This window comes from Poecile atricapillus, chromosome 1 (assembly GCF_030490865.1).
Source record: "Poecile atricapillus isolate bPoeAtr1 chromosome 1, bPoeAtr1.hap1, whole genome shotgun sequence".
Taxonomy (NCBI): Eukaryota; Metazoa; Chordata; class Aves; order Passeriformes; family Paridae; genus Poecile; species Poecile atricapillus.
This window is the reverse complement of record NC_081249.1, coordinates 98,800,986-98,828,770: the sequence shown is the minus strand read 5'-3', so window position 1 is coordinate 98,828,770 and position 27,785 is coordinate 98,800,986.

The window sequence follows — 27,785 nt, the reverse complement described above, 5'->3', positions numbered from 1 at the left end:
AAATCAAGCGTTTCTGAGAAGTGTGTGTGAATAACCGCTATTTAATGTTCTTTGAAATATATGATCAGGGTATTTTTTATTGTTGTTTTGATAGGGTTGGGGCTGCTAGTGCCTTTATTTTCCATTGCTTTTCCCTTCTTCCTTAACTAGCTGAATCCTTTATTCTGTAAAGTTTAGGTGTATGTGTTTGATGAACACTGGCCTACCTGCATATCAGACATATAGCTGATATATGCCTATCAGACATGCATAGCTGTCTGTGGCAGCTGGGAGAATATCAATGAGCGGTACCCCATGCTATTAGATTGTCAAAGAGTGGGGTGGAGAGAGTGCTTATATTCACAGTTTATTTACAAGTGGAATGTATTGCATTTTTTAAGCTTGTCCTTTCTACTGAAAGGTTTTTTTTTACCATTTTTCTGTTTCAGAGATTAAGTCTGTGGCAAAGTGTGGTGTAAAATTTTAACCAACTTATTTTCAAAAATCATAGGTCTCTAATTGTATCTTTAGTGCTTAATTACTTAAAATTCTTTATTTAACTCAACCTGTTGAGTCTTTTGTTGAAATAACAAAATGTGTGTATGCAGTTTCTTTCTCACCTGGGATAACATAATGGAAAAACTAGAGCATACTATGCCAGGAGAAGATGGTGCTATGGCATGCTGCCATCACATGTCCATGGCTGTCAAAATGCTCGGTGCAGTCAGTCTTTATCACATTCTGTCCGTGTATTGATGTGCTCTTAGGTACACTCATGTGTAAATGGGGAGGAAAGAGCTCCATGTACTATTTCTATAGGGATCTAGTAATCAACCATTTGCCTTATACTCAGCATTGAGGTTCTCATCCTGAGAATCAATTGCAGACCTCAGATGATATGGATTGTTTTTTTCAGATATGGAGTGTCTGCATCAGCAGTGATCTTAATACACACAGCAGCTTAGTCAGAAATGAACATAAGAAAAGACTAAATCAAAAACACGGCCCTTCCAGTGATCTTAGCTAGAAGTATCAAAAGAAAGTAATGTCTCCCATTTAATGTGCCTTGTGCCTTCAATTAAAGCAGATATATAAACAGTTTACGTGACCTTGGCTGATACAGTGGCAAGAATAACTGCAAGAGAGGAAAGAATTAAAAGAGCCAAGGACAATCTAAACTGCTTTTCAGCAGACAGTGCTGACAGCAACACAATAAAAACATTCCCTCCTAGAAAAAATCGATCTTGAAAATCATCACGGAAGATCTAATCTTGACTCCTTTTGGTACGCCTACGATTGGGAGACTGCTGATGCACTGGGGTTTCTGGGCAGAACTCTTTACTCTCCAACATGATTATTTGCCCTGTGCCTGAAAATTTCATGGAAAAAAACAGGCTTTATAAGAGTTCATATTTTTCCACCTTGTTTTCCAAATGAAAGGATGAAAAATGTGCACATTGGTACTTCTCCTTTCCTGTAGACCAATTTTGTTCTTCCCCAACCCTGAAAAAAATTCAGCTGATTTAGAGGACAGGTGAAAACATGCTGGGATGGACAAAATGAACTCCACTAATGGAAAAGCCAAAAAATGTCCTTTGATTTCATAATGGTTTTGATAGACTGGTTTTGAGGAACAAAGGGATAATTTATATTTGGTACTGCTAAAGATGAAGAAAGCTGTTGGGTTTTTTTTCATTTTAGATAAAGGTGGTAACTGTAAAAGAAGAGAATGAACAGTCTCTAAAACTGATTTCTGAAAAGTGTAAATAATTTTTATAAAAGTCCTTCAGAGGTTTTTTTCAGTTAATTATATTATTAATCTCATGTTTTCCAGTAACTTGAACCAAGAAACTTTATTATAAATTAAATTACTGTGTAAGAACTTGATATTTATGCTCAAAAATACTGCATATCTGTCCTCAAGATTAAACTGTTTATATTTAAGGAAATAATGTCTTAAGTTATAGTAGTTTAGCCTGGGATTCTTCCATATCAAAGCCAGGTTTGCAGCATCTGTATTCTGTGAGTTACAATATTCTGTATGGTGTTTTAACTTGGATATGAAGGAGACAAGCTCATCAATAGGGAAATGCTTATTGCGGTATGAGTAAGTAAATAATGGGAAAAGGAAGATAAGGAAGCTCCTTCTGACATCTCCCCTGGCCATAATCACCTTGTACTGATATTCTATTTGCTCTTTTTCACTCCCGCTTTGTACCTTCAGCAATTCATGAGGAAATTTTAGAAAAAGATAATCTTCTGGCTGACAGAGAAAGTATGACCACCTCTATGAGATTTATGGAGTTTATGTGTTTTTTGCTCCTTTAGTAAAAAAAAAAAAAAAAAAAAAAGGAGAAAAAATTGTTCTTTTTGTAGTGGTTAACACAGAATAAAATGAAAAATCTGCCCAACCTCTTTCTGATTCCTTTTCTACCCTTGTTATAAAGATGTCCCTATATTAAGTCCTATCATCTGACTGTGAAAGACCTACATGTATCCCCCACTGACAGGCATCTTTGTATAATAGAAGAAGAGGAATAATTGGAAATCCTTTGATGATACTTGATTTTCCCTAATGGAATAGTTGTAGAATTCTTCAAGATGTTATTAATGATTGTCAGTATGGGAACTGTTACTGCCTGAAAAGCCCAGGAGCATTCAAAGATGTACTGGCAGCATGGGCAGCCCTTCCAGCATATTTTTAATATGCCAGAAATACTGCTGAATTAGCTGGAAAGGCATATGGACTTTTTTTTTTTTTTAGCATAAGCAATTGTTTTAACAAAATCTCAAACTGTGAAAAATTGCCATTGAAGTTAATCAAAGGATCTTACAGCAGTAAGACCTGAAGGATTTAACTTAGGAGCAATTTATGGTTTCAATCTGACTACACAAGATGACCTTGGAGTTTTGCAAAGGTTGTCTTTGTAATCAAAATTGGCTGCTACGTTATAAAAAATGCAGAAATAAGTTTGTGAGGAGGTTATCTCAGAAACAAATTTGTATGGCAAAGAATTTTATTTAATTATACAATTAAAGACTAATCAGGGAAGAGATTTAATATATATCCAAAACCAATTGGTCTGTATGCAGTCACAGTGACCTAGGGTCAAGAGCCATCCTCTGAGGACACCAAGTTTTATTCCCAATCAAGCAAGAGGCATTTTTACAAAGTAAACTTTATTCAGCTTTAATTAAAAACAAGTGTAATCTACATGATACTTCTGAAATCCATGTTCAGACAATGATGTAAGAATACAGTTGAATACTACATTTTACTTATTAAATGTGGAATAGTAAAACTTCTTTGGTGCCAATGCTGCTCTGGTTTAGAAAGTAAGTTGTGAGTGTGGGTGTTAATATTTACTACTATCAGACCATACAAATGCTTAGAAAAAAAAAAAAAGTCATCTATGATCTTGAAATGACATTGTGACATTTTCAGTCATGAAGATTAATTATTTGAGACTATTAGGCTAAAGAATGATCCTTGTGACTGACTGAAACTTGTATAATTTGATAATGTTGCCATGTGGAAATACTACTTTTTTTATTTTATCCGCTTTATATAGATAGATAGTGAGACTTTTGTTATCTATCAAAAGACTGGAGCTTTATGAATGTGAGCAAACAAAATATGGCACAAATGGCTTTTTACAGACTGTTGTCACAAATGTTTTCAGGAATATTAATTATAGTATTAATTTTAAATAATTAGTGCTGCAGATCTCATGATGATATTAATTGGTGCAGAGGGCTGGAGTGGAAGGAAATATTGGCAAGCAGTGAAGTGCCTCCTGATGTGCAAGTGTCCCTGTACACAGACACAGAGTGTGCATAGTCTGCAGACATCTGAGAAAGTTGTCTTTGCTATTGGCTAATCATCTTGAAATTTCTCATTTCCAAAGATGAAGTTTGCTTAACTGACACTTGACAGCACAGTCTTTACTTTTGGAGACCACTGTTAAGACCAAAAGGTGTGGTGAGGAAGAAGAAATATAGCTGTCAGCTCAACTGTGAACTTCACTAGCTGAGTGCTTTGTACCAAAACAAAATGAAATGACATGTTCTGTTTTTCCCAAAGCAACTTACTTATTAGAGGCAAAAAAGCCCCAAGACAACCAAAACCAAAACCCACTCTAAAACTGTGAGGATGAGTGCTGCTGAAAGAAGCTAACACTAAGGTATTTCAGTGAGACAGATTTCCTTCAGGAATCTCAGTACCTCAGAAGCAATGGTAGTTTAATGGAGTGTCCATCTTATGTGAAGCCTGTAGTCAGAAAAAAGGGTAGAGCAATATGAGGAGTATGGTGAGTAGTTACCTTGACAGAATGAGCGACATAATTTGTTTCAGTATCAGAATGTGTTGAAAATTTATGAAATAGTAAAACATGGGGTGATATTTTTTCTTATTGCCTAATCAATCTAATATATGATACAGCAGCTTGAGATTTTAAAATGAAAAACATTATTCAGACAAAGGGATATTTGCAGTAAACATTCATCTTCAGCTCTGCCATGTGTGTGTAATGTAGCCTTTGAGAGATGACTTAAGACTGTAAGCAGTGAATAGTGTCATCAGAGAGTGCAAAACTGTGGAGAAACTGAAAGCTGTGTCTGTGTTGTAGCTAAGTCAATATACATTTAAACAGCATCGCTATAACTGCCTGAAGCCAATATGAAAGTATTACTAGAGTCTGGATAAGACAAGTGACATTTTTCAGCATTGAGCTCAAAAGTTGACATATGAATAGAGATGAAAGGAGGAAAAAAGGAAATTCTGCTGTTCATCAAAAACTGGAGAGCACATAAAACTGTCAGCTGTAGGAAGAACAAAATTTGCTATAGCCTTCCTTTTCAGTTGTTGCTGCTTAAGAGCCTGCAGACTAAATATTACCCACCGTCCATGAAAACACTAGTGGAGTTGTGTTATATTTAACACAAGTGGATTTGGTATCTGGGATTGGGCTGTTTGCAGGTGGCATGTTAAAATTCCAGACTGGTACAGAATCATTCCTCCAGGTCTGCATTGCTGACCATTTTGAAGGCCTCTTTACAGTGAGATCTCCCAGTTACTCTTGTTAGAAGAGCAAAAATATATAAGAGAATATTTTCTTTGCAACCCATCTTATCTCATTATTTCAACTGAACATGGAAATATTTAAGACTTAGAGAATATTAAAAAAGGTAGTGAATATTAGTGAAGGGAATGCATTGATGTGATCTTTTGAATCTGGCTGGATTCCAGGTACCTTCCACAGCCACCCTATCACTCTTCTCAGCTGGACTGTGGAGAGTAAAAGATACTGTGGTTGAAATAAGGTCAGGGAGGTCACTCACCTAGTACCATCTCAGGCAAACAAACTCAGCTTGGGGAAATTAATTACCTTTATTTCCAATCAAATAAGACTAAGATAATGAGAAATAAGCACAAACCTAAAACACTTTCTGCCCACTTCTTCCCTCTTTCTGGATTCAACTTAACTCATAATATTTCCCTACTATTCCCCTAATATTTCTCCTCTCTCCAAGTGGCACAGTGAGATGGGGAAGAGGGGCCATGACCAGTTCATCAAATATCTCTGTTGCTGCTTCCTCCTCACACTCTTTGCCTGCTCCAGTGTGTGGTCCTTCTCAAGGGAGACAGTCCCCCACAAACTTCTCCAACAGCAGTCCTCCTCACAGGCTGTGGCTCTTCATGAACTGCTCCAGTGTGAATATCTTTCCGCAGGCTGCAGGTCTTCAGGAAAAGGCTGTTGCAGTATGGATCCCACACAGAGTCTCAAGTCCTGCCAGCAAGCCTGCTCCTCCTCTTTCCATGGCTCCACATGTCCTGCCAGGAGCCTGCTCCAGTGCCACAGGGTCACAGCTTCCTTGGGCATCCACTTGCTCTGCATGAGGTCCTCCATGCACTGCAGGGGCACCTCCTGTCTCGCCATGGTCTTCACCACCGATTGCAGCATGGCCTCGGCTCTGGCCCCTGGAGCACCTCCTCTCCCTCCATCACTCACCTTGGGGTCTACAGAGCTGTTACTCTCATGTATTCTTTCTCCTCTTTGGGTTTGTTTTCACGCAGGGATTATTTTACCCTTCTTAAACACATTACCCCAGGGTCAATACCTCTGTTGCCGAGGGCTCAGCCTTGCCCAGATGTGGGTCTGTCTTGCAGCTGGCTGGCACTGGTTGTATCACATGGGTGAAGTTTCTGTCCTCTTCTCACAAAAGAGAAGCCTTCCCCACTCCAAAACCTTGCCACACAAATATAATACAATTGGTGAAAGTGAATGCAGTCATGCAGCTGGAACTCAAATGAACTCAAACTTCCTCAATAAGACTGGACAAAACTGATGATCAATCAACTGATTGTCAAGTAAATGCTGAAGCTGAATCCTTAGTGATGGAAAACCAGAAGAGCATAGATGAGAAATTTGTTATTTAACGAACCATCTTTTTAAAATAGATTCCCTCAACAGGAGTTGAAAACTGTTCAGCCATTGCCTGTTCAGTTGTGCAATGTGTGGCACATGAGACAAGACATTATTTCAGTCCAGTTGCTGATGAACAGTTGCCTGCATGATGAAAAAAACCCCTGATGTTCAGGGGTGTTGTATGCCATCTTAAGAGATGTACCCAGAACTGTATGATCTCCTGTGCATGATTGCTCTTGCTCTTTAAAATGGTGAGGAAATAGGGGATCAGCTGAGATGGTAACAGGGAATATTCTTTTATCATTTCAGAGGCAAAACTGCTTCTGTGAAAGAATACAACTTCAGCTGGTGAGCGTGGGAGTCTAGATCTTATTTTAAGTTCTCAGAGATTCATGGTTAAACTCAAAAGCAAAATTTCAAACTATAAGTACTGTACAAAATCCCTTGTGTGTAGAACTCTAGTGGGTTTTAGAACATTATTGTTGCTAAAAATCTTGCTACTATGTCAAAAAAACCTGATAAATCAGAAAAGGGGAAAAAATACTGAGCCTTTCCCTGAACTTATAACGCTGAATGTCTCATTAGGGACAGTACACAAATCCTTGCAAGACTTGTAGCATAGAAGTTTACTGCCCTAGTCAAGAGCCTGTAATCAAAAGTATAATTCCATTGACTTTACAGTGCTTGTCTCAGGCATTTCACAGAAACATGTGTGTTAAAATTAACATGGGCCTTAAACTTTAAAGAGAGCCAGGATTTGACATTCATTAAAAAGGAAAGTTAGTACTTGAGTACTGAGTTTATGCATTACATTCTGCTCCAACAGATTATAGACACATTGGTTAGGCATTGTTCATATGATTAAAGGTTTATGTTGCTAGGGATTAACTGCTTTTCATTAGACTCTGCCAACAAACAACCTTGCTTGGGACCATGACTTGAAACAAAATGGCTGATTTCATGTGTCTCAACACACAGGAGAAAAGGGAAATGTCTCAGTAAAGGAGCCTGTACTGCAGATCTGCTATCCTATAAAAGAGGCATCAATGTGTAGCCACTGTAAAAAGCTCTGAACTTTGATATCTGACTCTGATGTTATAAAGTCTCATTCACTTTATTGCTTGTTGCACAGTGCCAGTCACATTTGAGATCTCTTTCCTGCTTGTGTGAGGTGATTTTGTCTAGTTGTTCCTTTGGGGTTTTTTCTTATTTTTCAGTCACCAAAATGACAAGTGACTTAGTGTTTAGTTTCATGTTGTCTACCATCAGTAAACATTACTTGATTTATTCAGTCATTAACAAGGAAACGCTACTAAGAGAAAAAAGGTGTTAAGGAAACCACAGACAAGGAATCCCCTCAAAGGTGTATTATATAGACTGAATTATTTTTGCTCTCTCCTGTTATTTCTGTGAAGCTCTTATATCTACTTGAAAAATCTCATCAAACTGAGCTTGCTTTTTGTTGACAAGACTAATGCATTTTGACACACAAGCAAGGATTCTTGCACTTAGAAATTACTGTTTTGTTTGAAGGAAGCTCAGGGCTTTCACATTTCAGCCACAATTGTGAACACATATAAAATGCATTCCTCTATATCAGCAACAAGCATAAAGTTTGGTAGCAGAGGATATGTAGTCAGAGATTCTGCTATTCACACAATTTTTTGTCCTGTAAATCTAACACACCTTTTTAATCTTGTTTAATCTTGCTACTTTGCTAAGCTGGACTTGGATAGGGTTTTTTTCCAAGGGACTTTGGTTTCATACAGAATTAACTCCCTTGCTCCATAATAATAATCATCATATGACTGAGATCATACTCTGATGGCCTAATTTATCTCTTCTTCAATTTATTTTAACATTACTACTGAGCTTGCGTAAAGTAAGTAGCCTATGTGCCTGCTCTAGTATTGCAGTCTGAGAGGGTAAGAGAAGACAAGAAATGAATACATGAATAAGATACATGGATTATAAACTACCCCTACCACCTATAAAGTGTTGAAATGAGCATTTTGCTGTCTATATTTGATAGGTTTATTTGCTGATATGGTCCCTGACAATTACTGATTTGCAGGAACCAGGGGCATGGAACTTAATACCTGAAGACTGCAGAGAAATAGGTCTTTTTTCTGTCATGTAAAAAAGGAAGAAACATTGCTTTAGTTCTGTGTGATTATTTCTCTGCTTTGTCTTATGTGGTAACTGCCCTTCAGTTTCTGACAGCTGTGTGCCCTTTCCTCAAAACCTGGGCAGAGGCAAATATTTTTTGCAGGAACTGAGGGAAAACATCTTTTTGATTCCCAGTGTTTAAGGATGATAGTAGAGAGGTCATATCAACTCTATAATCTGTGCTCTCACCTAATCAGACAGTTTTGAAAAGAGGGCTGAGCACAAAGGAAGCACAACTTGTGACTTCCCTTGGATTTTCAAACTGGAAATGTATTTTTTATTTTTGTCATTTTTGGTTCCATATAATCAACAAAGCCTTCCTGGGCTCACTCTAAGCCAACCAACTCAGAGCTATAGAACATTCTCATACCACGCTAAAGAATTAAAGTTTCCATATTCTTTGTTAGTTAGAGTAGAAAACCTTAATTTAAAACAAACTTATTTGTGAGATACTACTGAAACCTGGTGTCTGAGGCACTGTTGCAGAATGAAAAGTCATGGGCAAACTTTAAATTAAAGATCAAGTTCTAAATCTAAGCTTACCTCGGAGGAAACAGCATATTATGTAAATAGCATCAAGATTAACCTGATCCATATGCCCAAAGAAACCCAAAAAAGCTCACTTTATCCATATTGACATACGTTTTGCCATGTTATCTATTCTGTCTATAAAAACTGATCCTAAGTAAATAGACATTTGCATATTAATCTGGATTGTAGTTTGCCTGAACAGCAAAAGATAACATTTTAAAAGTTCATCACATTTTGGCTTACGCCAAGGAAAACTAATCTTAGTATAGCCAGGACACTTGCCAAATGCAATACCCATGGAAAATGAAGAAATGTTTCTTAGTTGTCTTTTGTTTGCCTATTATCTGCTTTGGGTTTGGTTTGACTAAACTATAAGTTGTAGACTTGAGATGTGTGGTATTTATGGTCACAGCAAAAGCTTCTCTTAAAGCACTTGGTAGTCCAGCCACACGTTTTGCTTTTGAAGAAAAGTGTCCTTTTCCAAACCCAACGTCCTTTACCATGAACAATTCATACATTAACATTTGCTAATAGCTTAGCTGATATTTCACTCCAGTGTTTAGATACTCTGATATGACCTCTTCGGTTCCTCCAGACTTCTGTGTTGTTTTTCTCATTTCTCAGCTTGAATCAATGTGAAAGTCATCTTAACCTCAGTGGTTCTGTAACAGCACCAAAGTTACTACCATAAGTGCTTAATATTGTATTCCCAAAATTTTCTGTTTAGCATTTGATGAATGCCAGCATTAGGAAAAAAAACACTTTTTAAAAATGAATAAGCAAATAATATTTTCTATTGAGATACTTAAGTGAATCCCCTCCTTGGACTTTACTTTATTACCACCTTTGGAGACTCTATGTCTTTTATTTTTTAAGTTGGCAAGATGTGCTGCATTAATGACAAACTTCACTAAGACATTCACATTGATTTTGGATTGTTCCTGAGTTATCAGGGCTCTTGCCTAAGGAAAACAAATACTTTCTTAAAAGGATTTGAAAACTTATTTCAAAACAACATTACAGCACTGTTTTGTGACCAAAACCACAGTCATCTCATTAAGTTAATACATCTCTACATCGACACACTCTTTTCTAGATTAAATTTTATTTGTTGGAACAAATTTTTCTCTAAATATTTTAAGAAATACTGACTAAAAGATGGCAGGTGTTCATACTGTGAACAGCTCCCTGGAAAGATAAAGTATCTCTGTGTTATTTAAACATACTTCCCAGCAGTGGGAGCAAATAAAACCAGTAAGAAATAAAGGTCTGTAGCAGAAGAAACTTAGAAGTCTACACATCAGAACGTACAGGGAGCTCCATGTTCCTTAGTTGACTTTATTTCTCTGAAACATCAAAGTTCTCTGGCAGTCTAGATCTGTATCACTTTACCTGCAGAAACCAAGCTGCAGCACATACTAAGTTTCCTAGTCTAGACACAGAAACAAAAAATATTAACTTCCATGTTTGTGTGTAAGTTAATGGAGGTATTTAAATTGTCAGACACTGGATACTTTAGGAAGCAATCTTCCTGTAGATGACAGCAAGTTTTCTTGTTTCCTTGGGTACTGGCATTTTTAATATATTTTTCAGCTGGCCAAAGGGATCATTCTTGTGAGCTGGGAATCAAAAGGGTTGCACCTACTCAAGAATCAAAACCATGAGCTGGAAGGCTTGACCATGCCTCGATATTGTTGATTTTTTTGAAGGCTCTGAAAAGCTCTGATGTACACTAGAAAATAGGTGTCAAAAACTTTTTCTGCCCCCATTAACTGCTACTGAAGTTAGAAAAAGACAAAAACCAGCTTCTGCTTTTGACTGGGAAGGAGCTGTCAGCCTTCTGAAGTTGTGTTATGAGAATGTACCTGAGTAGCCTCAGGGGCTGGTTGCTTGGGGCTGGCAGTGCTTCTCAGAGGGATGAGCCAGAGGTTGCAGTCTGCAGAAAAACTGTGGTGAGGAAAAACACTGCAGGTTCAACAGGCTGCTGAAGATGTGATGTAGAGCCTCACAATGTAGCTTTTTGTATCTGAATGTTTGTAGACTTTCTGTCATAAATTCCATGAGGAAAACCTTCTGTAGATGCTATTTTGCTGTTTAGGGTGCACGAGATGAGAATGTCTTTCCCATGTTGGTCGTATGGCCTTGTGGTCTGAATCTAGTGACCTCCTCCTCCATACCTTAAAAACTCACAGTGGTGACTGGGATTGAAAATGACTGGGAAATAGGCATCAAGCTCCTGCCTGGTATCCTTCCAGTGCATGCTGCCCATCTTGTTTAATAGACAGCAGTAGAGTGTAATTGATCAAGAATATCACATCCTTCCCCTAGATGCAGGAGAGCAATTATATTATCTGGAGAAGGAACAATTTACAACAGCTCAGTTTCATTGGTTTTGTCTTTGTGGAAAGCCAAAAAAGAGGAGGATGCAGAGCTAGACGTGATTTCTGTGCTTGTGGTGGGATCTTGCATTAGTGCTCTGACTCTCTGAGTTCAGAGAGTTCAGCTTTTGGCAGTAGGAAAAGGCTGGCTAATAGGTCTTCTTTTCCAGCTTTTGGATTAGGGTTAAGTAGCTCTTGATAATAAAAATTAGATGAGAATTTTTAAGACTTGCCTATCTGAACTACAGGTTATTTCCTTTAAAAATTCCCCAGTTAGTTTTTTTCCTAGCTGAGAGAGGGTGCTCCTGTGAATTGTCAGTACTTTGTTTCTCATTCCTTCTCTCCCTCAAGAGTGAAATGTTTCTCATTGATTGATTGATTCTTCATTAAGGTGTTACCAAAAAAATCTCTGAAATAGTTTTTTAGTTTTTCCTTTTCTCTTTAAGTTAAAGATTCTTTTAGATAGGCTCAGCCTTGTTTAGGGATCTGCAAACTCTAAAAGAATGACATTTTCCAAGTGTATCTGTGTACTAGTGGTTGGGCACATCTTAAGGCATCAGTTTAAAAATTATACACACAGGAAATCCATCTGAGAGCTGCTGTGTATTCCAGCCTGTAAAAATGGGCCTAGAAAAAGTGATTCATCCTTTTAACACACTGTGTAACTAGCCAAGTTGTATTTTATTGGTATTCTAGTCCTAGGAAAATGCTGTGTTAATTCCACATTATTAACCTGCTGAAGTTAAATTGACTCTCAAGATTTAACTGGATGAGTGAAATATGAACATTAAAGTTAAGCAGATGCCTCTGCAAAGATTGACCTAATTATGCTGAATGCTGTTCTTGTCTTAGAGCAAACTGTTTTCAGCTTTTCAGTCTAACCAGTGAAAAGAGTGAGTCTTTGATCAGCCTGGTGTTTGTATACATAGGCAAATCTAGATCATATGCAGTTGAGCATGTAACTGCATGCTGACATTTCCCAAATCCAGACTTTCATGCAAAACATTACCTACTTGAGAACCCTAGGAAAACCTTGAGAACTCATTAGGAGATCCTGGAAGTGCAGTGTTACAGAGTCATCCTTTAAAAAGCATTGCTAAATTGCATTGTATTGCTTGCAGCATTACCAAAACACTAAAAAAATCCTTAAATTATTATTTCATTATCTTAATTTAATTTTTTTCAAAAACTGAGTCATTTCTTAAAACTCATAATTTTTTTATTCAATCTATAAAAGTCTATCTTGGTGTCCTTTTTTTTTTTAAACACAGGATTACAATCACTGCTTAGTAGCAGAATAAAAGCAGGTTGGTTTTGTTTTGTTTTCAGTTACGTGATGTTCTTCTCCTGATCAGGAAGGTAAAAAAATTAATCCTTGAAAGATCCTTTTCTATCTTTTTTCTTTCTTTTTTCACTGGGCATTGTGAGTGCCTGATTTTTTTTGCTTTGATGGTCTGTGTAGCCTTTCCTGTAGCTGAGTTGTTTTTTGGTCACTAAAGGGCAAAGAATCCCCTTCTTGAGACTAAATTCACCAGTTCAGTATGTGGTATTCTCCCTTAGAAGAGAAAGTTTCTAAAAGCTAAACCTATATAGAGAACTTTGCTCCATGTGACCACAGACTTCATCATATATGCCATGATTCCAGGAAGAATGAAATGGAAGGCAGGTCCCTAATGTGATAGTTTTTAATTATTTACAATGCTGAGTGTTTTTTAATAGGACTTATGTACCTCTGCTTCAGATCATTTCTCCATCTCCTGCCTTCAAAACTCAACAAATAGTGGGGTTGTAGCAGAATTCAGCACTAATACTCCTTCTTCCAGCTCTTAAAGACTGATGATACTTAATTGGAAGATGTGATGGATAATCAGACTTGACACCTTTTAGTTTCTTCTCTCTTTCTCTCTCTGTTTTTTTTTTTTTTTTTTTAATGGACAGTTTTGTTGCCCAGTTGGAAACCTATGATTCTTTTATCCATTTCTGCAATACTAACAAGTTTGAAAAATAAAATAATACTTAATCATCTAGTAATGATGTAAACCTTGGAAAATGAAGACCACAGCTGTTGTGTGTTTTACTTTGGGTTCAGCTGAATATCCAAACTGCAGGCCTTAATTTGTGAAGGGTTCTCCTCTGCTTTTCAGGGCTTCATAGGCAAAAAGAAATTTTCTCCCATTGTTCAAATTCATACATATCCCTCTCATATACATTCTTTTATAGGTATTTTTTTAATGCTCAAAGCCCTGTAAGGAGAGGAGCAGTATCAGCCCCTTACAAATGAGGAAACTGAGGCACAGAGCATGGTAGAGACCAGCAATCTCTAGCAGGGATGTACACAGGTACAGGGGAACCAAAGTTTCCAAAGTCCCATGAAAGTGATCTCAGAAGTGAACCAGTCTGAGAATTGTTTTTAAGAAGAGCACTCCAGGTTGGCCAGTTGTTAAGATAGCGTAGTAGCTATGCTTGCACTAGATTCAGCTGGTTTCCTGAAGCATTATTTACATGTGGATGTCACATAGCACCTTGGCTTACTGGAAATGAGACCTTAGGACTTGTTATGGTGTGTTCTGCCAGTTTGGGACAAACATGAAGTCACACAAATATCTATGGAGAAAGCATATTTAAAAAAAAAAAAAGAAAAGTGATTTTAATGTTTCTTCCCAGGGGGAAATTAGCCCATATTCCATGCTGCTGTACAGTATAATTGTTTGCTTTGTATTGCATGACATAGAATGTTGCTTCTTTTCCCTGACTCACTGATACTTGAGGACAGCTACAGTAATATATTTACATTTATAGAGTGTTATAAAATTGTGTCAAACACAAATATTTCACCTGATTGTTAATGTTCCAAACAGTAGAGTGTGCAGAACAGTCTTGACAAGAAATCTGTGTGGCTAATGTGAGTTTTATGGATCTGTGAAAATAAATAAATAAATAAATCTCAACATTAATAATTAAAAACAAACACTAGAACATAATTCAAGAGGTGTCACCATTTGCAGATAGTGTGACTCATGCAATAAGTGATCCTTATTTAGCTTTTTCAACAAAAGCTGCACAAGTTTGAATTTCCCTTCATAAAATCAAATAATATAAATACAAATCTGGGAAGAAAATAAATAGATCCCAGAGCAAGAAAGCTTGTCTTTACAGCCAAATTGCAGGCACTGGGATGCTCAACAGGCTATTATTTTGTACTAGAACATTTGGGGAGCAGAACAGAGGAACTGAAAGGCAGGTGGCCTATTCTGTTTCAAGACCATTATTTGGATAAGGAAATTTTCTCCTTGTGCAAATGCCAATGCCTGCTTGCTTGAATTTTTTGCCTGATTGACAAGGGTGGTGCTTTCAAAGTATTATCATTCCTTGCTGTATTTTCTACATGTTAATCGAGAACTGGTATAAAGGACAAGAATCTCTGTGCAGTACAGAATTGTTTTGCCTAGGTGTAAGCTTATAATTTTTCAGCTGTGTCTGCTCAGTACTTTCAAACACATCTTTAAATGCCTTGTGAGGGAATACAAGCCTGTAGTCTAAAATCATAGTTATTTTGAGGTATTTTGCTAAAAATGGGCATTGAGCTACTGTGAAGCAAAAAGAGTAATTGAATGAACAACATTCAGTTAAACTAAAGAGGTTGTGTCAGTGTTCTAATTATTGTGGGCAAAACTGATTAACTTAGTCCCATACTCTGGACATGTATTTATGCAAATTGCAAGAAAAGGAGAAAGGAATCCTTTCTCTGCAATGAACTCATCAGTGCAGGGAAGCTTGCAGTGGTGGATTAGTCTGGAAAAATTAGGAGTCAGACTTGGCTATATTCTTTAATGGAAATATAATCAGCAATACATCTTGATGAAATGTGCACTGCCATCACATAATACCCACTTGGAGGTGAGGTAAGGGCTGGAGGCAGTAGTCCAAAACCATTAACATCCCCCAGGGTGAATATAATAGGATGATAAATGCTCACTGGGAAAGGATTCATTTCAGTTTTCAAATGATTTTGAAAGTAGAAGAGAAAGTCAGTAATTTTATATCAATTTAGTCAGCCCATACTTTAATTCACTAATGAAAGACTTTATGTCCATCCAAGCTCAATGTATTTGTAATGCCTGAGTTAGGTGTTGGCATTATTTTTGTTAGCTCACTTTCACAAAGGAAGGTGCCAGGATAGGAATCCTTCCAGTGTTCATCTTGATTCATTCTTCTACAGCACAGCATCAATCGACTGAGTTTCTGGAATGGAACAGAGTAGAAAGGCCCAGTCCCTGGACAGATATTTGGGTCAATGGACTTGCCCTGACAGCATCCTATCTTTTTATTTCTGCCAGCTGTGATAGGGGCTGGGATGGATCAGAAACAAATGTTCATCCTGGATATTTTAAAACCCTTTAGAGAAGGAAAGAAATGGCTTGACTATTTTGTTTTTTATATGAGGAGGCAGTGCTTTAGCAACTTATTTTTCAATGAAAATAAATTAATTATGCAAAATATTTGGAGATGGTATAGGTGTTGAGGAATCTTAGTGCTTCAATTTATCTATTCTTGTTACAGCAGTAGGCACCTTGTGGATGACAGCAGAGCAAATATTTGATTTTAGCTGGATCTCTAAAGTGTCATAAACCCCAGTGGATTAAGTTTTCTAGAATATAGACTGTATAGGTCATAACATAGAGAACCATGTAATTATGTCATTAGATTTTAAACCTTCATACTTTTTAAATCATCCTCCTCATTTTAAGGGACATGAAAACAGAGAAAATACTGTTTCTCTGCTTCTGAATGGATATAAGAAAGTGTTATTACCTTGTCTGAAGTATTGGGCTTTGAGAGAGATATTAAAAATAAAATTACCTTCTCATGAGCTAATAAATCAGAGTCTGGTATCTACTCATAACTGAAAAAAATGGGGAATTTTTTGACTTTCGCTTAGTAAAAATATGCTGCTGCAAATGGATCCAAATTGACAAATATTTATGTGTATAAAATTAGCCACTTAGATTTCACCTTTCTATTATTGAGGAGTTTAGTTCTCCTGGGCAAGTGCATCATGGACTATGCAGTGTCTCAGCACATCTAAATCCTTGTAAGAGCATGCTGTTAGTAAAGTAGCAGCAAACAGAAATCTGGGAGTTCTTATCTTTGACTTAGAAGAAAATAGAGAAGCTGCTTGAAGTAAGATGTGTAGGAGAGATGGCACTTGTAGTACTCTCTGCCTTTTTAGTTTACTGCCATCCTGGATACAGTCAATAACATTGCTGGTGCATAATATTTGTATCTTACAACTACTTAAAGTAGTGTCCTCTTATCAAAATTTAAGCAAAACCATTCCCACAAGCTCGAATTCTCTCTTAGTGGTATTCTTGTGCATCTGGAAAATAGTCAGCTTTTATCAGAGATTTAGGAATGCTTTAGCATCTGGCTAGGTATGGTGTAAACTAGAACTCTAAGGGAAACAGTAATGAAATCTTTTTGTATTCAGAATGGGCATCAAATGTTGACTCCTAATGTCTGTCATTACAGTATTGGAGAGAAATGCTAATAATGAGATAGAGTGGAAGCAAACAAGTTGAATATAGTAGCTTCCTATATGGATACTTAAGGTTTTTTGTATACTTGGTAAGTATTTTTGATACTTGGTGGATAAATGAGAATCCTTCTTAACATTGTACATATGTGTTGCTCATGTAGCCAAATGTTTTGCAGACTGTCAGGAAGTGGACAATGCTGCATGGTCTGGAGAAGATCAGTGAACTGCAGGCAATGTGCCAGGCAGGCATGAAAACCTCAGTGTCCGAGGCATGGAGAAAAAGGGCATGTGGTACATCTCATCTGAAGGAAAGGCAAGTCTTGCTGGTTGTAAAATCCACCAAGTCAACATCACCTGAAAAGCCCTATGCTGAACCCTAGAAAACTTCAGTTCACCTAAAATGCACCAATATCTGGTTTGGTTCTGGAATCTGAGAGCTGAGCCCAAGGAATGCAAGGATAAATAAAATCCAGGTGTGCTGCGTATTCTTTCATTTGCTTTGTGATTGCGCCTCTTTCTGCTGACGTTGTGGTCAGAAATTTCAGGGTGGTTTTGCTTTTGTTACTCTTGTACTCACCTCTTGAGCTTCCAGAGGTCTGGAGGGAAATGGTTGCAGAATAAAAGGTATTATTATTCATTCATGAGGAAGGAATTCTCTTTGTTAGGCATGTCTCTGCTCAAGCCTTTTCAGGAGAAACCTGAAAACTGATGAGATTCAGGATAGTAGCTGGCATCCATTTCAAAGGATTTGCTTAAGCCCTGGATCCCCCTGTATGACATCCTTTAGTATTGCTACATCATTTTCCAAACAACTGGACTAAATAGTTGTCTGTGACATGTCAGAGGTGCCTGACAGACTGCCACTGTTAAATTACTCAAGGCAGATACCTACAGTGACCATTCTTTCTGTTTGGTGATAAAGGGAATGTGTTGTGCCTGGCTGAGAAAAATGTCAGACTTGTGGGAGAAGCAGAATCAATTGCCTACAGGTCATGTGTCTTTCATTAAAGAACCTGTGAAAGGAATTGGGTCCCCCTTCAGAAAATCTCTACCACCATTTCCTATTAAGCCTCTTATCCTAGAGACAATCCTCTGGGAGGACTAATTGTGTGTAGATGTAATGGACCATAAATCATTCCTTTTTCAGAATGGTAGATGACTTGTAAGTGTAGTGAATGTGTGAGGTGAAGTATAGTGAAAACGGTGTGAGGTTGTACATGATCTGCCTCCGGAGCCAAGGGTAACTTAGGTTCTTGCTAATAGGTTATTTGGGGTGGATTAGAATGAAATGACACTGAGTGATTGGTGTTCATAAATAAATATATGTGTGCTGGTAGCAAAGGAAAGGAGGTATGCAGCTGGGTTTTTTTATTATCTATAGAAATATAGTAATATCAAAGCATAAAAGAAAGCACCTTAGAAAGGGTACAAGGAAAAGAAGGAAGAAAAAAGGGGAAGAGTAGATAGCAGAGGGGAAAGATATCACCACTGTAGTTCCAGTGATGAGACTTGATGTTTGCAATTTTGATGTCTATTGGCTGAAGTGATGTCAGGGGTGGGAGAAGCCCATGAAACACAAAGTTCAATGGGTTAATATACACTTAGTTTTACATGGGAACACCCAGCTACCTCTCCTGGGGGGGGCAGTTTTACACTGCCTGATGCAACACTGTCAATCATGTGGAGTCCTCTGGTGGAAGGCCCCAGAAATGAGTCTGGGGGCACTTCAGGGGTCTTTGATGCTTTATGACCCCTTCTAAGGCATGAGAGCTGCCTCACTGAGCCAGTTATGCCCCATCAGAAGGGGTGAATACCTTCAGGCCTGCATGTGAATGTCCTGGTGCTTCCCCAGGGGGAAGTTTTACATCTGAGGCAGGTGGATAAGGGAGGACATTGGCATGATAAAAACCACTTTCCCATCTAGCAGATCTGTCTTTTACTCTTCCCTTATCTGTCTCAGCTTGTTGCTAAAGAAAAGTTGGTTTGTTGAGGTCATTCTCTGGTGAGGGATGTTCACCTCCTCTGTCTTATGCAGATCAGAGGTTTTGCCACCACACAAAAACTCTTCTCTCTCTCATTTGAGGGGTGCAAATCTGCCCTCAGTAAAGCACCCTCTGATTTTGCAGATGGCTGAGTTTTTGAGTCCCTAACCATTAATATTTCAGTGTCTCTCAGATGTTTACTCATTTGCCAAGAGACAATAATAAGAATTGTTGGATAGCCAGCAAGTAGAGAAGTGGTTGATGTGATTAACTGCTTTTTCAAGTGACTTAGATTATACAAGTTTGAGAAAGGCATTTTTGCTGCCGTGCTCTAGTTATAAAATCTCTTTCAAATTCTCCTTTATTAAAATAAATAAATTCTGAAGAAGAAATAGCTTAATATATCCTTAAGAGTGTTTGACAGTTCTATGCTGATTTTCTCATAATGGCATTTTGTAGCTGTAGCTTTATGGAGCTGGAGATGAGAGCTGGGAGAACTGTACTGAGGGTCAGGCTAGAGAAAATTAACAGAATGGAATCCTAAAGTAAAACTTCCCTAGGCAAGTTTCAGGTCTGAAAATGCTTGTTAGCCTAGATTTTACTATGGGAAAAAGAGAGAAAGTTTTGTTTCAACCAGAGCCACTCTGGTCTGTACCTCTCCAGCATAATGGACTGGAGAAAAAAAAGAAATATTACATCAATTTTCAATAGCATTTTAGACTGCAATGAAAATTAATTTTTTGGATGATCTGGTTTTCATGGTGACTTTTTAAAACAAGGCAGTCCATTCTGTGGAAGGACATTGAGGGAAGGGGTATCTCCTGGATTGCTAAAATCTGTATAACAAGTGCTATTGTAATTTTAAGGTTAGAACCAGGCAAGATACCAAGGATTGCTGTCTGCTTTTTTCACAGAATTTTGGCTGAATTTGAATTTCTCCAAGTTCAAAACTCCAAGAATTTTAATTCGAGACTCTTAATTTCTCCCTCATTGGTCTTTCATAATTTCTGAGCTTTAAAATGTAAGGGGATTTAGGGATATATATATTTTTTTTTTTTTTTAATTGTGTTCTGTTAAGCCTACATGTAAACATTCAAAGACCTGTGTTTACAGATGCAGTGCTGAATTATCACTGAATTACTCAGAGTAAGGAAAACAGCTAAATTCCATATGAAGATTGCTATCAATTTTTGAGTATTGAGGATTAATTTACTACCACTTGCCTTTATGTTTTAGTCAAGCACTTTTAAAAATATAATAGACTGAAGTGTCATTCTTAAAACAAGAAGCTGTAGAAAAGAGAAAAACATCTCTCAGATTAAGAGAAAAGAGGTATGTGCCATTTTCAACTCACAATGCAGACTTTTGCAGCTCTGCTGTAGTCATGGGCAGGAGTCTAAAATAGAAAAATGGCAGCTCAGGAGGAACAAAATTATGCCTTGATGACTCCCCCAAGGATAGCTGGAGCTTTAAGTCAGGGCAAAGAACGCTGATTCAAATGCAAGGTACCATATCTCTCCCCTTTGTTGTATATTTCTCCTCTGAGGTTCCTCTTGCTTCTGGTTTTTGTAAGTGTGCTGCATTTCTTAGTAAAACTGGGGATAAAGTGGAAGAGCGATGGTGAGTATTATGTTAAGGACCAAACTTTGAAGGGAGAACATAGCTGAGAATGAAAATGTGGGGGGCTGGAGCTCATTTCATTCACTGTAAAATACCTTCTGCAAGGTAATGATGAAAATGCTTTGAATTGCCAGGATGAGGCTGTGAGTCAGCTAAACACTCCTGTTCTGATCTAATAGGTCTGCTGTAGTCTTTGGCTGTGAGCCAGCTGTTCCACACAGAAGGCCCAAATTTGTCCTTCTCAAGCAGTTGGGTGCAGCTTGCCAGGCAATGGTAACATGGTTGGGTGAAGGGCCAGTGTGATGATGCAGAACAAATGAGTCCATCAGACTCTTTGGTTTATTTGCTTGAGTTTTTTTCCAAAGGACAGTCACTTTAAAATGTGTTCCATTTCTAATTATGTGGCCTAAAAGATTGAAGACATCTAATCAAAATATTATCTTAATTACACTAATTACAGACCCTTATACTGAGAGAAATCTCAGGATATTTCTAATGTGAGGAGCTAATTAAGGTCTAGTAGAATAATGACAGTTTAATTGCTTATGTTTGTGTGGAGGTATCAATTTAGAAAAAAACTTGTGTATAACCTGCTATAATGTGGAAAAAATAGTAATATTCTTAAGTGCACTTAGGATAAAATTACAGGTTTTAAATTGGTTTATTATTATCAGCCATCAAGGGAAGTATCATTAACTTAGGGTTTTTTATTGAGAACTACTTTTGATAGAGTGTGCTTCTAGATCAATATGAGGTACTTGATTTGCAAAATAGGATAAATTTACCTATTTAATATTACAATTAAAGTATTGAACACTATTTATTTATCACTTGAAAAGATACTTTGCAGTAAAGTTTTCGCTAAAGAATAAATTTTGAAATCTTGGGAAGACAGTCAGTGAAGACAGACCTCTGATGACTTGTGGTCACTCTGACTTTGGGAATTGAGTTTAAGCATGTCAGGTTTTTTGAGAGGAAGGTTTGTTATTGCTCTCTTTATGCTATAGGATACAGAAAAATGTAAAGAGTCAGCATAAACCTTGCTGGAAATGACATAGCCAAAGGAACATGTGATAACGAGATAAGGAATTGGATTTCCTTCAGACCTCTGCCTTAATCTTCATACATTAGGGACAAGTTTCCTAAATTGGAGTAGGAACTTCTGGGTCACTGCCTGCTGGTCATCATGCCCAAAGATTCTGTTCATGCTTAAGGGCAGAATTAATCCAGAATTTTGGCTTACAGGCCACATCAAAAATTTGCTTTGGTTTAAAGGAGGAGAAGCTTGAATGTCATTTTACTTTAATTCAGTTCTTTAGCTTTAAGCTGCTTTCCAAATGTAAATTTAGTGAAAGGACAAATATAGAGAGTTATGGTTAAACAAGCTGCTTAAGACCTGACAACACCTGACTGAAATGGTCCATGGCTCCTTTTAGTCATGGTAGCAAGACAAGCAGCTCCTGAAATCTTGGCTGCCAGGAATTGTTTGGCTCTGGAGCCATCCATAGGTTTTAATTTCCAAGTCCAGCCTCTCCTGAGAATCTCAGGGATGACATTTTGGTTCAGCTGTGGCCCTTATCCAGCCCTGAGCAGTCAGGAACCTCAGCCCATCTGCTTGGCTGGGCTCCTTGGGCACCAGCTTGGGATCCTCGAGAGCTGTTCTGGGGGAAGCTGTGCCTGGATGAACCCCATGGCAGCCCTGCTCTGCTCTGCACCCTCACAGCAGGAGTTGCAAAGCGTTATTGAAAACATCTCTCTGCTTATTGCTTAAGGAGGGTGTGTTGGAGCCTGGGGAGGAATCTACTGCTGACCAAACTTGGAGAGAACTTCTTTAAAAAGAGGCTGCATTGTCTTGGAGCAAAAGTTAATGCTGTGCCCTCAGCTGCTCAGGCAGTAATAAAAAAATTAAACATCTTACAAATCTGTGCTGTGAAATAATCTATTTTCTGGGAAGATTAATACAATGCAGGCAAAGGCCTCTCCTGCCACAAACTGAGAATACTGCCTATCCAGCTCTGCTTTCTTTTTATGTCTGCAGGAGATTCTGCCCATTGTCATTATGAAGTTGTTTAACAGTCATTTTGATCATTGGAAATTGATGCTTACAATTAGATGGTTTTATCTGTGACATTCTTGCAGATTAGAACAAACCTTGAGAATACCTGTGGCAGCTCTTGGGTGCTGTATACATGGATGAAAATCACCTACAGAAATCAAAGAATCGCAGAATGGTTTGAGTTGAAAGGGACCTTTGAAGGCCACCTAATCCAAATTTCCTGCAATGAGCAGGTTGATGAGACCAGAAAAAGGGCATCTACCACATCTCAGGGAAACCTGTTTCAGTGTTTCACCAGTCTCATTGTAAGAGATCACTTCTTTATAACTAAGCTATAACTGAAATCTTCAGTTTCAAACCACCACCCCACTTTCCATCACAATAGACCCTGCTAAAAAATCTGTCCCTATCTTTCTTATAAGACCCCTTCAAGTACTGGAAGGCCCCACAAGGTCTCCCTAGAGCCTTCTGTTCTCCAGACTGAACGACCCCAACTTTCCAAGCCTTTTGTCATCTCTATGAGGTACTAATCTCCAGAACTGTTGAGCATTGGTGAGAATGACTGGGTTTTCTTTTTCAATGGATGTAGCCCTGAAAATGATAGGTAAATACTTGGCATCTGTTTTGTGTAGGGATGAAGCCAGGAACGAAGAGGTTTTCCATGAATTTTTAAATTATTTTTCAATATTTTTTTGTTCTCTTTGTTTCATGAACAAGTTACCCCATTTGTGATTGTAAGAGTGCTGTCCACTCATTATTTCTGAATTAATATTAGTAGATAGCGCAGGGTTTGGAATAAACATTCACTCTGAAGGCCAGCTGGGCATACAAACTTTCAGGCCAGCAGCAGTAGATGACCATTCAATATCTGTTTGATCACTCAGGGCAGCCCTCATGCTGGGAAAGAGGGGCTCTTCATCAGAAGGAGCTCTGCCCACCTAGCCTCCTCAAAGCTTTAGTCTCAGCTCCATTAACACAGAAGTACTCTATTCAACACTACATCTTCCAGGAATTCTGCCATCACCTTTCCCCGCATTTTGATTGGATTCTGTTATATTTCTGGCCTTGCAGCTGAACCAAACCTACTCACACACTGTCATCATTGATTGCAACATTCCTTTTGAAATACTTCAGAGCCTGTTTTCAGGTTCAGTTTTGTGTCTCTTGGACATAGTCTTATTGAGTGTCATATCTTCTACACTGAGAACAATTCAAAGCTCAGTCCTTAACTTCAGCTTAATCCTTAGCATCATCTTTCTTCATTGTCATTGTCTCCATGTATGATGTCTCCCTTCCTTCCTACAACACCTTTCATTACTCTCCAAGATCAGAGCTGTCTTAAGGGAAAACTGTAGTCATTTTTCTTTGATTTCTTAGACTAACTAGCAATAAAAGCACAGGCTGTGAGCTGGGTACTTTCAGGCTTGATTAGATTTCAAACACAAAATTTTTTTAGCATAGCAGCTGGAGGAAACAATAGAAGCTGCAGAGGTAAAGAAACAAATTGTTCTGATAATATATTTAAAAGTATGGTGAGAGTGCCTGTGAATGTAAAAACAAACAAAGCCCTGCAGCCTTCTTTTACAATGTCTACATCAAGTCTTCCTTCTGAGGTAGTGTCTTTCAGCTATTCTCAGTCCTTCTATTTATATACAAAACAACCAAAACTGTTCTTGTCGAGTGTAGAGCTTACCTCTATACATAGCGGTGTTGTTATTTTGGGACTTCATGGATTTTAGTATTCACAGAAGCAGTTTATTCTCCTCCAACATCTTTCTAGATTTGAAAGAGTGTAGAATTATCAGTGGATAGAACTTCAGCTGTGAAGGATCTCAAATTGGCTTGGATGCTGGGTTAAAATCCACTCTTTCATGCAATGAAAAGTTGTCTTGGTAGTGTGATGGTTCCTTGAGGCTACATCCTTGGTTGTAACTGACACATGCAGTTGTCACTTACATACTCAGCTTTCCATGATAGAAATGCAATAGAACATTTTGGAAGTCCTCTAGTGCTAATCTCCTCATCTTATTGAAATTTCACTTTTTCCATGACTGAAATGAACGTCAGGAGTGTGAAGAGTAGGGTCATTAACTGAGAGTGTTCATGTAACCCTGTAGCTCCATTTGCCCTGCTCGTTCCTCTGTTGTAATTTACAGGTCCTTGTGGTACCAGATGACAGGCCTTGTCTTGGCTCTTGGAGAACACATCATCAGGAACCAAATTGCCAGAATTGTTCTTACAGCCACAGCCATATTTCTGTTCATTTCAGAAGGACTGCACAAGAAAACTGTGATCAAAGAGAGCTTCTGTGCAGGCTGGATCTGGAACATGTTCCCTGAGCTTGCTTTTTGTACAAAAAATTGGAAAGTTTTTCAGAGCCATATAGGACATTGTAGTGTCTGGGTCTCCATGGGATCCATGGTCTCTATTCTATGGAGTGCTCCTTATACAGTAAACCAGATAGCAATGCTTTTACTTGGCATTTCTGATAATCAGAAACTTTTTAGCATGTAGTAAATAAAAGGTTATTTACTTTAATAGTGAGCCACAAAAATAGATAATTAGGACAAAACCATCAATCCACTTTGTATGTGGCTTTCTCACTTCATAACATTTCAGTGAGAGGCTCAGCATTATTGGCAATGTGTTTAATACCATGTCTTTTAGGCTTTTTCTTAATACTCTAAATTCATAATTATGACAACTGAAATTATTCATCCAGTTTAATTTCATCTGTTTTAATACACTGGAGATTTTATTATTTGCTTGCCCTCACACTTGTCTAATTTAAAAATTACAGATAACTGAATATTTCTGTATTTGTGGTCTCTACAGTTGGGTGATGTCAGTTCTCACATTCTGTGAAATTTTAATAAAGGAATTTAGGATGAAGCTTGTTATTAAGTGTAGGATGAATCTTGCTATTAATATCAGTACTATGTTACTTTTGCCAAGAACATTTAAGGCAACAAACCTGAAAAGAACACAGGGAAATGACTAATAGGTAAGCATGGAGTTGTTTAAAAAAAAAAATTTGTCAAACAGATCTAATTTTCTTCTCAAATTCTCCCAGGGTAAGAGGCATTGTGGTTAGAAAAGAGATGGTAGGTGCCATGGATCCTGACTTGCTCAGGTTTTGTACACTGTCCTATATGACAGTTTAATTAGCAGACTTGGGAAACATAATATGGAAGAAATTAATAAGGGGGATGAAAGGCTGTTTTGAAAATTTTTGATCACTGTTGGTGATTAGTTGTCAAAATTAAAGAACTGACTGGGATTCTGCAAGGACTTGCCTAAGCTGTAATACAAATCAAAATAGCCTGTGTGTTACCAGATTTGAAGCTAGGATGGACTGCAAGAATGACAGAAGATGAGGTCAAAACTGAAAAAGATCTCTACAAAATGAGAACTTGGCTGTAACAAATAAGATGCTACTAAAGAGGGAGGAATTTCTTTGTAGAAAAATGAATGATCAATCCTATAGCATGATCTTGGAGGGCTTCAAAAGCTGAAAGGTAATCAACAATTATGTTGATGAGGAGAAGGCAAACATCTCCAGTGGTGTATAATGAAAGTTGCATGTTCTCTGCTTAGCACTAGTAGGGTCCTGAAGGACAGGAAGGTTTCAGGTAGACATCAGGAAAACTACTTTTGCCACATAGATGTTTTGCACTGAGACAGATTTCCTGCACAGATTATGTCAGACAGTAAGAAGTTTTTTTAAGTAGGAAGCAGAAGGAGCTGCCAATAGGGTAGGAGGATGGACTTAACAAGGATCCTGTCACCTGCCCTGCTCTCCTGCCTGTTTCTGGCATCTCTAAGGGAAGCCTGCAAAAATCAGTTACCTGGATCAGGGCCAAGGCTCATCATGCTAGCCATTAATCATAAGCTATACAAAACTTGTGCCACAATTGCCCCAAAGATATGTTTTACCTCAGCCTGCTGATCATGGATCTTCCCAACACTGGAGTAAAAAAGATCATCCAAGGTTTTGTAGGAAATGCCATATGCTGACGTTTCATACGTTCATGGTGACAAAAGCGTTACTGAAGAAATTCCCTAAAATGAATTCTGTGATGTTTCAAATGCTTGTTGTAAATGCAGTGAAAGCATAATTGGAGATTTAAGAGTTGAAAAGTTGAATTCATGGCAAATTAGGTCTTTCTGTAGTCTTGAGTTGTATAGTCAAGTAGGTATCTGATGAAAGAGGGATCTTCTCTCCTTAATCATTAATTAAGTTCTGATATTACTGGGTCATCTAATATCTTTAAATTATATACAGGGCTGATATATTACCCTTTGAATTTTCTTAGCTTTTTGAAAGTCCATTCTCTTTTACACTTTTTATTGCATTATTAGAACAATACACCACACACATTTTCCATAAAAATGTAATTGTAATTATCCTTAGGAAAAAAACTAACAAAACACACATAAAGCAAAGTTTGTGGTCTGTGATTTCAGCTGTTGGCTTTGAAGTTGCCTTTGGTTGTAGAGCTGTATAAACTGTGTTCTGGTGGTGGTGGCAGACAATACACCCCAGCACCCTCTTACGGCAAATGATAAGAGAAACATCCTCTTCTTTCTGGCTCTCAGAATGTCTCCCAGCCTGAAGTGCAGATCACCACACTGGTCTGGCTGTGCTCACCCTTGCTTTGGTGTCTGTGAGTGGATTTGGTTTAGCTGTCTCCAAGAATATAAATAACTCTCCATGACTGCAGGCATGGCAGAACCAAGGGCATTTTAATTAACTGATAACTAACAAATCCAGAAATAAAACCAAGCAGTGTACTTGAGATGATGATGTACTATAGTATAATCATATAATATTTACTAAAGGTGAGTATAATGAGCAGAGTATCTTTAGTCCCACATCTGAGTGTTTTGAAAGTTGTAGAAAAGGAAAAAGTGACAGGATTTTTTACTATTGCTTTGACAATGCACAGATCAGGGTTTTAAGATTTCTGCACCATGATTATAAAACCTTGTTGACCTTTGAGATTAAAAAATTAGCAGAGGAATTTCCTGCAGTTTCTGAACAGGCTGAAACAGTTTTAAATATATACAAAAGATATACTGACTTAAGAAATTGAAACTTTTCTC